Here is a 12,036-nt window from a genome sequence, read left to right as displayed (position 1 = left end):
CAGACACTCCTGAGCCTAATATAAAACACTCCCTCACCAGTACTGTACAACGCTGTTCCCAACAGCTCCATGATGAAATGCAAGAGGCTTCTGCTTAACTACTGAATTAAAATGTGAACAACAAGACCTGGCCTGTCTAACCCAGTACTACATTCTGAGCGGCAGTGGCTTCCCAGGGTCTTTCTCAGGAGATGGAACCTTAGATCTTCTGTACGCAAGGCATGTACCCCATTTACTCCCTGGGAAACATCAGGCAAATAGAAAGCTGTCTTTATACTGAGAGTACAGTCTTTGCACAGAGGAAGCTCCCAGGTCTATCCTTTGCACCTCTAGCTGAATCCTCAGGCAGTAAGTGACAAAAATAAAACAAATAAAAAATCTGCTAGAAAGCTTATGCTAGTCAAAACAGACCAGGGGCAGCCAATGTGCTGCCGCCAGATGACATTGGCCTACAACTCCCATCCTCCCTTATGATAGGCAAGGCAAACTGGGGCTGATGGGAGGCAGAGTCCTACAACACCTGGAAGGCACAGCATCAGTTCCTCAATTGACAACGGCACTTGGCTGGACCAACAGTATAATTCAGTAAAAAGCAGCTTCATCTCTGCCTACTGCTTCAGTTGAAAGAATCATTTATACCCTATTACTATGACAGCAGGTTTACAATGCATGCTTGTTGATGTGCCAAACCTCTGGAATACCCAAGGGCTCCCAGTTGTGGGAGCTGTTTCCTGTGCTTCCATAAATTATTTTAGTCACTCCCATTTATCTTTAGATACCATCAACTAATTGCCTTTCTAGATGCAGGGGATTAAAAAGGATGAATTAGCTGGCATTTGTCTCCATCATTACTAAGGGAACATTCACAAATATGTGAACTGTCAGAAAAACTAAAAATAACTTTATTATTGGCAAACAGAATTGCTACTGCGGAAGAAACACACTCCAGAGCTTGGTGAGGATGTGGAAGAAATAAGTACACAAAACTGGGGGTGGCAGGTTGGGGAGGTGTAGATATGACTTGCTAAACAAAACAGGCTGCAGCATGTGCAGTCCAGCCTTTGGTTCCTTTCCATAGCAGGGGATTTTCTGTTGGGGCAAGTGATGACCACACTATCGTGATCACCCAAGATCTAGCAGCAGGCTGATTTGTGATGGCAGCATTTTGTTATGAAATGCATGAAGCAATAATTAATGCACATGCTAACCCTAGGACCTGCTGGTGAGTGGCAGGTAATGAATTCAATCATCATCATAACAAAAATGATTTTATTACTTAGAAAATATAAAATACTGCAGATTGTGCTTGCGCTTGAAAGCTTCAAAAGGCCAGCCTGAAGCTCAGTGACTAAGCACATGCATGGCAAGCAGAAGCTTGCAGGTTCAATCCCAAATATCGCCACTGAGGACTAGGAAAGACTTCTGACTGAAACCCTGGAAAGCCACTGGCAGTCAGTGCTGACAACGTTGTGCCAGGTGGACCATTAACCTGACTCAGCACACAGCAGCTTTCTATGTCTTATTTGCAGGGGTTTTTATTATTATTTTGTTTTGCTAGAAGAGAATCTCATGAGCAACACAGATGACCAAATTACCCCAGTGTGAAGTCTCTCTTGTATCTGGCTTTGCTTCCTGTTCCATCCTGTCCTGCCAAGTGGAAGGGCAACCTTGCCACATACCTGGGGATGGACAAATCTGTCCAATTTGGTTTCACTCAGCCCCCCCCCCTTTTTTGGCAATCTTGAGGTTCAGTTCTCCACATTTTCCCATCGCTTTGCAATTAAAAATCTTCATGAAGAAAAGTGTGACTTTCTCCTAATATACACATTTGTGTGCAGTTACCCCTCATGTAGACATTTCTGCAACCAACTTTCTCTAGTGTATCTTTGCTATTTTCAGTAATAAATGAATTCTTATGCACACTTTCCTCTAACATACACATTTTTGAACACCTTTTATTTTGCATAGTAAAATCTGGAGAAGCATGAATTTGGAAAGACAGATTTGGGAAGTGCAAATCACATTAAAATGGAAACAAAACTGATTTCCCCTGTTGCATATCCCTCTGTATATCAGGTGCAGCTAAGTGAACACCCTTGCATAATCCAGTAGTTTGGTCCATCTGTCTCTTTTCCCAATCTTCCTAATATTAAAAGCCAAACAGAAGGGTTTTTACACTTGCACCTGTAGCTGTTAAACTGAGTTGGCTCAATTAGTAGTCTCTGGGCATAAAGACGACAATTCTTGGCACACTATGGAAGAACTGCTGGGCAGTGTACAAGATATAGATTAATTTGTCTTTGAGCTAATTTAAAACCAGCCCTAGTAAATCATGACAAAAATCTGACATGCCTTAAGTGACCTGTGAAAAATTAATTCAGGCTCTCAGTTGCATTTCTAGCAAATTGAAAGGATGTGGTTGCGAGGAGTCTATTCCATCTAGAATTTACTCTTGCAGAACAGAAAGCATTTCTAGGAATAAATGTGCTACTGTCAGATCTGCACCCAGCCGTTGGAAAGGAAGAGGGAGGCAACATCTCATTGTCTGGTTCACTCTCTGTGAACAGTAACTGAAAAATAAATAAATAAAAATCTTTTAAAATTTTTTAGAAGAGTGAAAGTGCATATGTGATAAATATTCTAGATAGCCAAGGGCTACAATCCTATGCATGCTTATTTGAAAGCAATTTCAGTACAAATCAATGGGCTTACTTCCAAACAAATGTATTAAGAACAGGCTGGATTTCTCACATAAGGACTCAACCCTGGTAACGATCTTCCCTTGTAAACAGCATTTTTTTAAAGCAACAGCCCACTTTTATACACAAAGCAATAAAAATTTGTGCTGCCTTAAGAACAAACAAACCAAAAACCCAAGAAGTCATGATTGTGTTTATAGTTGACCAGGATGGCATCTGAAGGTATTTCACTTATCTTGCAACCTAAGCTTTCCCAGGGGAATATTTCATTTTATGAAGTCGAATACAATACTTCTATTCATACTTTGCGTTTTCCATTAGCTGACATGCTGCCAGGGGAGGGGGGTCTGTGTTCTCCCTCCTTTCCTCTCAGCCTTCCCTCCCACATTCTGTAACTTATAACAGTGACTTTGTATTCCACCTTACCTTTTCAAGTAAATAAATAAACAAATCTTTAGCACTGTTATCCTTCTGATATACATTTCGTGTGTGCCTGACCTGTAAACATCTGACTTCTGTTTCGATTAACACTATCCTGTAACTTTTTTTGCTGGTGGGGGGACGGACATATGCAGCTATTGTTGCGCATAACCAGAAGAAGCGTTTGGGAAGCTGCAGTATCTCCCCACTGGGAATGTCCCAGTGCCATGTTTATTTCTATAACCAATAACAGAGGGGGGCAGAATGGCTGAGATTCAGAAGGCCTTTCTATTCAAACAGTGCTGTACAGAAGCCAATGCTCATCTCCAGATTGGCCAGGCAACAATCTCGGAAGCTTTCGAGGGCCCTTCCATTTCCCCCTGTCTGCCCAGGTCCCTCCATTTTTAGTAATAAAGTGTGTTGCAGAACTAGCAGCAAAAATGTATGACACAGCTAATGAATGAATCGAACAACCATGAAGCACATACACTGAAGAAGCAAGCAGGGTGTGTGGGATATTGCATGTGCTTCTACAGCTGCTTATGCTGCATTTTTACAGAGACAACTGACAAACTCAGCAAGTGTTTGGTGATGGTTCACAGGGTTTTGTGACATGAAAAGCTAATAGAATGTTCTGTTCATCTCAGGTATTTCCAAGGCATTCCACAATTTAATATATTAATTTGGGAGGCACCCAGCCAAAGATCCCCTACTCTAAAGACTCTGTGGCTTTTAAAGAAATCGAGCCAGGATCCATAAAACCAATTAAACAGCAGCAGCAGAATTACCATCATTACTAGACTCAGTGGTGAGAACCTAGACAAGAACTTTTATTTTTCTGCTGTTCCAAGTATCTGCTTGAACCTGGCTAATGCAATGTAAAAAAGAAAGAAGGGGGGGTTGTGGTCTTGGTGATGAAGCCTTTGGAAATAAAACACATTCCCTCCCCTAGCATTTATAGGATGCACAAGAGAAACAAAAAAAACCCCCAGAATCTTGGATCCAGAGTTGAGGCTAAAATGCTCGAATGAGCTCAAAAAGCAATGTTATAATAACACCCTCCCTTACATATTTTCAATAAATAAAATAAAATAGGAAGAATATGCAGTGTAGACTTGAAAGGAATGCAAAGAAAACTAGACTTCTACGATAATTTTGAGAGGACAGTGGTTCCATATGGAACTATTACTTTATTTATTTATTTATTTATTTATTTATTTATTTATTTATTTATAAATGATATTTATTGGGGGGAGGAAGGTTTTTTTTTTAAAATTACACACACACCAAAAAATAAATAAAAACAAAACAGAAAAATAAAAAATAAAAAATAAATCCATCATTCTCAAATTCTCCACTTTCAATACCTTCTTTCTTTGACCTCCTCCTCCTCCCTTTTCTTGTATCCTGATTAATAATAATCGCAGCAAATCCTTTCCTTAATTCATAAAATTCTGTCATTACATTACCTTAATCTATTTTCATCTTATCATATAAACAACCTTAAAGTTTAAAACTTAAATCTTATTTTTACCAACTTCTCCTAACCATAACATTCTTATCTAATTCTTTAGACATTTTTATAAGAGCCAAATAATTTCATTTCAACATTTTTCTAACATTCATCAATTTTACAAAACAGTCCTAATGATAAAAGAAAAGAAAAGAAAAACAATCTAATCTTCATCCAGCGTCCCTTCCTCCTGGTCCCGGGTTTTGTCAGTCCCTTTTATCCTATTAATCTAGCACATTAACCTCATATGGAACTATTACTTTAAAACATTAGAAGAGCTTGCTGGATCAGGCCAGTGGTACATCTAGTCCAGCTTTTTGTTGTTCTCACATTGGCAAACCCACAAGCAGAATTCAAGCACAACAGCACTCTTTTCTCCTGCGGTTTCCAGCAACTGCTATTCAGAAGCATTACTGCCTCGAACTGTGGAGGCAGGGCTTAGTCATCTGGGCTAATAGCTTTCAATAGCATTCTCCTCCATGAATTTGTCCAATTCTCTTCTAAAGCCACCCAGCCATCATTGCCTGTTGCAAGAGCGAGTTCCATAGTTTAACTGCACTGCATGAAGAAGTACGTTCTTTTATCTGCCCTGAATCCTCCAACGATAAATGAGTTCTAATATTATGAAAATGGTTGCAATGGAAACTACAGCGTAACATCTGCCTATACAGTGGTACCTCGGGTTACATATGCTTCAGGTTACAGACTCCGCTAACCCAGAAATAGTACCTCAGGTTAAGAACTTTGCTTCAGGATAAGAACAGAAATTGTGCTCTGGCCGCGCTGCAGCAGGAAGAGGCCCCATTAGCTAAAGTGGTGCTTCAGGTTAAGAACAGTTTCAGGTTAAGAGCGGACCTCCAGAACGAATTAAGTACTTAACCCGAGGTACCACTGTAGAGAGATGCTCCTAGTAAAATACTACACCTAGAATAGAAAAATAATGGCTAATTACACCAAGCCTTATTTAGAAGTTCTATAAACACTGCACCACAACTGTGGGACAAGCCACTAACACCTGAACGGCACCTTATTTCTTATTTCTGTTGTGAACTTTATTCTAAAAGGAGAAATATGTGGCAAAAGCCTAAATATTTTGCTTAATTTCACTGTTTCATTGTCCTTCACACCTAGATTGCAGAAATATTGCAATATTTGCATTGCTTTAGCATTTGAGAAACACCATGTTCCACAATGTCAGATTAAATTAACACAGCCAGCTAAAGGAAAAATAGAGAAAAAGAAGCTGGATCAAATTGCATTACTTTACATTCAGAGACTGTACCATAATCCTACAGCAGAAAGGTGTTGGAGCAAGCAGAAAGTGATAGCAAAGCCAAATAGTTGGAACATTTTCTTCTATGGTTTATTTAGTCATATAGGAAGTTGAAGAAGGGACGCGGGTGGCGCTGTGGGTAAAAGCCTCAGCGCCTAGGGCTTGCCGATCGAAAGGTCGGCGGTTCGAATCCCCGCGGCGGGGTGCGCTCCCGTTGCTCGGTCCCAGCGCCTGCCAACCTAGCAGTTCGAAAGCACCCCCGGGTGCAAGTAGATAAATAGGGACCACTTACTAGAGGGAAGGTAAACGGCGTTTCCGTGTGCGGCTCTGGCTCGCCAGAGCAGCGATGTCACGCTGGCCACGTGACCCGGAAGTGTCTCCGGACAGCGCTGGCCCCCGGCCTCTTGAGTGAGATGGGCGCACAACCCTAGAGTCTGTCAAGACTGGCCCGTACGGGCAGGGGTACCTTTACCTTTACCTTTTATAGGTAGTTGAATGCCGCAACTTCTTATAAAATACATATTCGTGTCACACCAAAGGATTGATTTGTGAGGTCTGTATATATACACAATAGATCAGAAAGTCCAATCGATGTTTGTCTGACTAAACAGGAATTTAAAACCTCAAATTAGGCTCTCCAGATTATTTGTTTGGAGATTCTACCTTACTTTTATCTTATCATTACAGTTCTTTCTGGGTGGCCTTTGAGCTGATGCAGGGCACTGGCAATAGTAGGTAACAATCAACATCTTCCCCTCCTTCGGTAAAACACACACATCACAAGAGAGTTGAAAATAAACGATTTGATCTGTGTGAACCAGTTCTACTCATGCCTGTAAGCAAATCCACAAACACACACTGGCGATTGGTGGAACAGGCCTGATGCATTAATGCAATTTGATTTGTCAGCTCCTATTTAACTAATTTGTAAGAACAAATACTACAACAGCTGGGGGATATGTAGTAATGGGGACAGAGCATGTCAATGTGTTACTACGACTGACCCAGTATTGTAGAAACATTTTCTAGTCCAGCACATTGCAGCGGAAGAATAGATTCAGCTACTGTATCACTTCTGCAAGCTTATTGAACTTCCTAATAGGATATGCCTGGAGAAATGATCTCTGCCAGTTCAAGACTTTTCTGTTCTTTCCTCAAATTTTATTTACCCTTGCGTTGAAACTGCTGTTATCTTGATTCTACGGATATACAGATTAGTGGGTCAAGAGGGACAAGTGGAGCAAATGAGATATGTTCCAAAGCACACTACATCAATATTGACAATGATATTTTAAGCTTTGCATCTATGCATCTGCCTAAACAAAATTCCAGCATGAAAGAGTGCTAATTTCTTTTTCGTCTACAGCATCTTGATTTCCCTGGCCAAATCAGAAAAGGAGGGGGGAGACCCAATTGTTAACTTGGATCTTCTTTTATCTTTATTAATCCAAGATTTGTATAGCATGACTTCAGTGTGAATATTCCTGTCATTTATCTTAAATTGGTATATACAAGGACATTAGAACAGAACAGAAGGCATTACTTATATACTGTTATGCTGTTGAAGTGAATAATATGTGTAGACTTTATAGAGGAACGACGGATGTGATTCAGCCAAAAGCTAAGCACATATGACTCCCAGTGATCTCACTGGGAAAGCAAAGCAAGGGCTTACCTCTTTCCAGTTGAATTCTATGGGACAGGGGAAATTCTCAGATTTTACCTCAGTACTTCAGAAACTGCTGCATTGTGTCGCCCTGCTGAGGCATTCTGGTAATGCTGGATCTGACCAGGATGATCCAAGACCCTGTTTCCCTGGACAGTGCATAGAGCAAAGGACTCTTTGCTTAGCACATTGTATTTTTATGGTATTAGTGAGCAGTTAAAAGGTAAAGGTACCCCTGACCATTAGGTCCAGTCGCAGATGACTCTGGGGTTGCGCGCTCATCTCACTCTATAGGCCGAGGGAGCTGGCGTTTGTCCACAGACAGCTTCCAGGTCATGTGGCCAGCATGACTAAGCCGCTTCTGGCGAACCAGAGCAGCGCACGGAAACGCTGTTTACCTTCCCGCCGGAGCGGTACCTATTTATCTACTTGCACTTGATGTCCTTTTGAACTGCTAGGTGGGCAGGAGCTGGGACCGAACAACGGGCACTCACCCTGTCGTGGGGATTCAAAAATAAAAATAAAAATAATAGTGAGCAGCTAATAACTTTTATTTCCATGTTCATAATACTTCTGTCCAAGATAAATCAAGGATTGAGACACAGCCTCAGTTTCCAGATGCTCAGTTCCCAGTTGTTTTCTTTTAGGCAAAAGCAAGCTGTAAATTCTGGAAGAACCTGAAGACTGATATTTATGTCCCAATTGCACCACTTCAGATTTCAGCTGGGTCCTGAGGGAAGCATCCATTTATTTATTTTTTTGCTATTTTTCAGAGGATTAATTTATGGTCGCTCCCCTCAGGACCCCTCAGGCTCGTTTTTACTTTTAGTATTGCCCTAGCTCTAAAGTCAGCAGAATTCTGACATACTGTAAACAGTGTTAGAAATTGAGATACGAAAGCTAGGAGCTAAATGGCACCCTAAGGTTATGGGCACCTCAATGGAGTGTCTAAGTACACTTTTTTATAACAAGAATACAAAGCTGCGAATCTTATGTTCATTTTCCACATGGTCTAGTCCTCATCTGAAGACTGCAGAAAACAAAACCATACTGCCCGCCCCCCTAATATTCTTATTTGGGTCCCTTCTCCAGTCTTGAGAGTGGCTTGAAGTGAGGAGGCAGAAAAAGGTCCACCTTTTCCTCCAGCAGTGGCAGCTTTAATCTGAAATCTTAGGCTCAGTACTGCACCCAGAGCTCAGAAACTGCTTGCATTAATGAAATTCCCTGTCACAAAACATGTCTAGAACAATGGGAGCTTCGAACGCTGACTGCAAATGAGCAGGGAGTGGCTTTAACTACTTAGAGGTTATTTTGGAAGAGGTCCCTGGTTAACTTTTTTTGCTCTGCATATTCAAGTGGCTCCTCATGGCAATCGATAGCTGCCCATAAACATTTCAAGTAACTTGCCATACAATATTTACATAAAATAACTGTGCTATTTGTCAGACAAAACCAGAATACAAAACCATAATCTAAACAGAGGCCCTTCAAGAGTCCCAAACACTCCAGCTTGCTAGGAATTAGAGAAAGACCACGAGGGTAAACATTCCAACTTGTGAAGTTGTTCACTGGTGACAAAGAATAAGGGAAGTTAATCAGGAAGAACAGAAGAAGTGCTGAATTCAACAGTCTGCTGTGGCATTTCTGTTAGTAGCTTTTGTGGATAGTGATCATCACACAAATGTGACAAGACTCTCCGGGGAACCTTAATAGCCTTTGAAGAGCAAAGAAGAACTATCTGTTTACAAGTCATCAATGTAAAAGATTCAGGAATAAAGCCACATAATCACCACTGTAACAATCTATAGTTAATCTAGCAATACCCATGTTACTAAGAACTAATTTTCTGGTCTTTGGCTGTTAAGCCAACTGTATTCTACATTTATGTGTAGTATTTCAGTACCATGCATAAAAACACGCTCTACATCCTTAGTTATCAGTTGGAGGGAGATTAGTTATTAACTGCCTTCCAAACAGGAAAGATACATGAGAAGTGTGTGGTGAAGAAGTGTGACACCCTGGAATTGCTACTTGACACATAATTTTACATATTACCTAATTGCTACTTGACATGCAATTTTACATATTACCAAAGCCCAAGTAGGTCTCTGGATTTTAACACTCCCTGGTGACCTTCATGAATCAATTCAGTTATGTGACAGCATAGAATCCATGCAAATAAAGCAGGAATAGTGAACCTGTGGTCATCCAAATGTTGGAAAGCGCGTAGAAATTTTAATGATCAAGGAGTATATAAATGCCTTAAATGAAAATAAATAAAACTCCCAAGAATCTTAGCCAACATGGCCAGTGGTCAGTGATCCTAGGAGTTGTCCAACCTCTGGAGATGAACAGGTTCCCCCAGCCTCTATTTATTCACTGGCCTGTGAGCGCTCCAGTTGGAGAACAGCCTTTACCAAAGGTGTTATGGACTTTGAAGACATTCGAACTCAGAACGCAAGGGAGAAATGTGCTAAGAGGAAGGCACGCTTGGCAAATCCACACCGTGATCAACTCCCGCCTGGGAACCAATGTCCCCACTGGGGAAGGACGTGTGGATCCAGAATTAGCCTCCACAGTCACTTATGGACTCATTGTTAAAACCGTGATTATGGAAGACAATCTTACTCAGCTATGAGTGATTGCCAAAGAAGAAGAAGAATTTTTGAGGGTAGACTATTCCACATAGTAGATGCCACCACTGTAAAAACTCTCTTCCAGGTTATTGCAAGAAAGATTTCAGAGGGCTGCAGTGATACCGAAGGGATGTCACATGGTGATCTCTGTGAACAGAAAGATCTGTGGGAAATGGGTGTTCTCTCAGGAAAGCTGTCCCCAAGTTGTTTAGGGCTTTATAAACTCAACAACAAAACCTTAAACTTCATTTGTTGGCAACTTGGCACCCTTTACATTGTGAAATGACTGGAGAATATCGGCAGTTAGATAGTGCAGTCTACTGAGCAGGATTCATCTGGATAGCAGCTTTTATGTGTAGTACAGAAAATGCTTCAGGAATGGCAAGTGAAAGGAGAAAGTGGATATGTGCCTCTTCTTTGTCTGCAGTATCATAACTAGTATCTGTTTCAAAAGGAGTAGCCAGCTGGGTTCTTGTTACCAGGATGAGATATGGCACCACAGTTGTATTTGGGAAGTTTGAGCATTCAACAGCCAGTATGAACTGGTAAGTGAAAAGATGGATTGTTGAACATGGGCTCAAGAGGAGAGGTTTGCAATTAGCTTAATTTATTACAGCCACGAATAGGTGGGAAATACTAGACACACAAGGGACTGGACTTTTTTTTGCATGTGAAACTTGTGCTCTGCCACCAAGTTACTATCTCTCCCTCCATCCTTGTATTATTGGGTCTTCTTTTTATCTTATCCACAAATTTACAAACTCATACAAGCTGGAATGATTATATCAGGGCTCATCAGTGATCTCTCCTTCATGTTAGTGTGCCTCCCAGAATGTGTACTGTTGAAGGTGCATGTTTCCATGCTGCCAGAAACAGATTTTAAAACCATCACTGTCTCCTGTGTCAGATAATGTTTCAACACTGTGGTAGAAATTACTGGCTGCAAAATGTAGTAGAATAGCAGATTTGGTGATGGCAGTCATCTTCTATAATTACAAGAAGCTCATTTTCCAGGCTTTCAACCATGGCTCCCATGTGGGGCCTAGAGTGCAAGGAGACTCATGAACAGGAAATTCAGAAAATTAGAGAACATACTGAAGGCTGGAACACTAATTGGTTAAAACTAAAAGGATTTATGAAAGCAGCGGTTGAAAGAAAAGCTAGCTTTGTTGCTTTTGCATCTGATTCAGATGTTACTAACCCTTCCAGACTTCTGACTGAAGCTTCTGCAGTTAGGGTACACTTAAAATGGTTGGGTGCCACACCTCTACAAGGGCCTGAATTTATACAGCACAGCAAGATGGTTACAACATATGGAAAGTCTGAGCAGACAAATAAATATCTCAGTTGAAAGGGAAAGGGTGTTCCTTCTAACTGGCTGACAGATTAGGCTCCTTTGTTTTCAGATCTTGTAGCAGTGCTGGTGCCAGTACAAGTGGTGGCTGAAAGACAGAAGAAGTCCTGCATAATCTCAGAAATGTGACAATGTTGGGATAGCTGCTGAATGGCAGGGAGATATGAAAAGCGGCCTGCCTCTTCTGTCTCGTTTCGTTTCTGTTCTCTCGCTGCCCCACTCCCTGCTTTCCTTTTCTCTCGCTCCATTTACTTTCTGTTGTGCTTCTGTTTCACTTCCATCACCACTGTTGTGTCTCTCTGCATGAAGAACCTCAGAAACAGGCATGCTTTCAACAGTCAGAAAGTTCTTCTTTTCGAAGATCCATAAAGGCACACAGCTAAAGCATTCCAGGCTGCTGCTTTTCACAGAGTGCCCCTCTAACAGAAGAGTCAAAATGGATTGCCCGGCCATGTGAGTTTTCTGGAATACAGAG

The 12,036-nt window shown here is 41.2% G+C and overlaps 1 protein-coding gene across 1 annotated transcript in view; it reads right to left on the bottom strand.

Moving 5' to 3' along the window:
• ABTB2 (ankyrin repeat and BTB domain containing 2) overlaps positions 1–12,036 on the bottom strand; it is a 148,603-nt gene that overhangs the window by 85,914 nt on the left and 50,653 nt on the right. The gene's annotated exons all lie outside the window — the stretch shown is intronic.

Source organism: Podarcis raffonei, chromosome 1 (genome assembly GCF_027172205.1).
Source record: "Podarcis raffonei isolate rPodRaf1 chromosome 1, rPodRaf1.pri, whole genome shotgun sequence".
Lineage (NCBI taxonomy): Eukaryota > Metazoa > Chordata > Lepidosauria > Squamata > Lacertidae > Podarcis > Podarcis raffonei.
The sequence above is the reverse complement of the archived record's forward strand: the minus strand, read 5'-3'. Positions and strand labels throughout refer to the sequence as shown.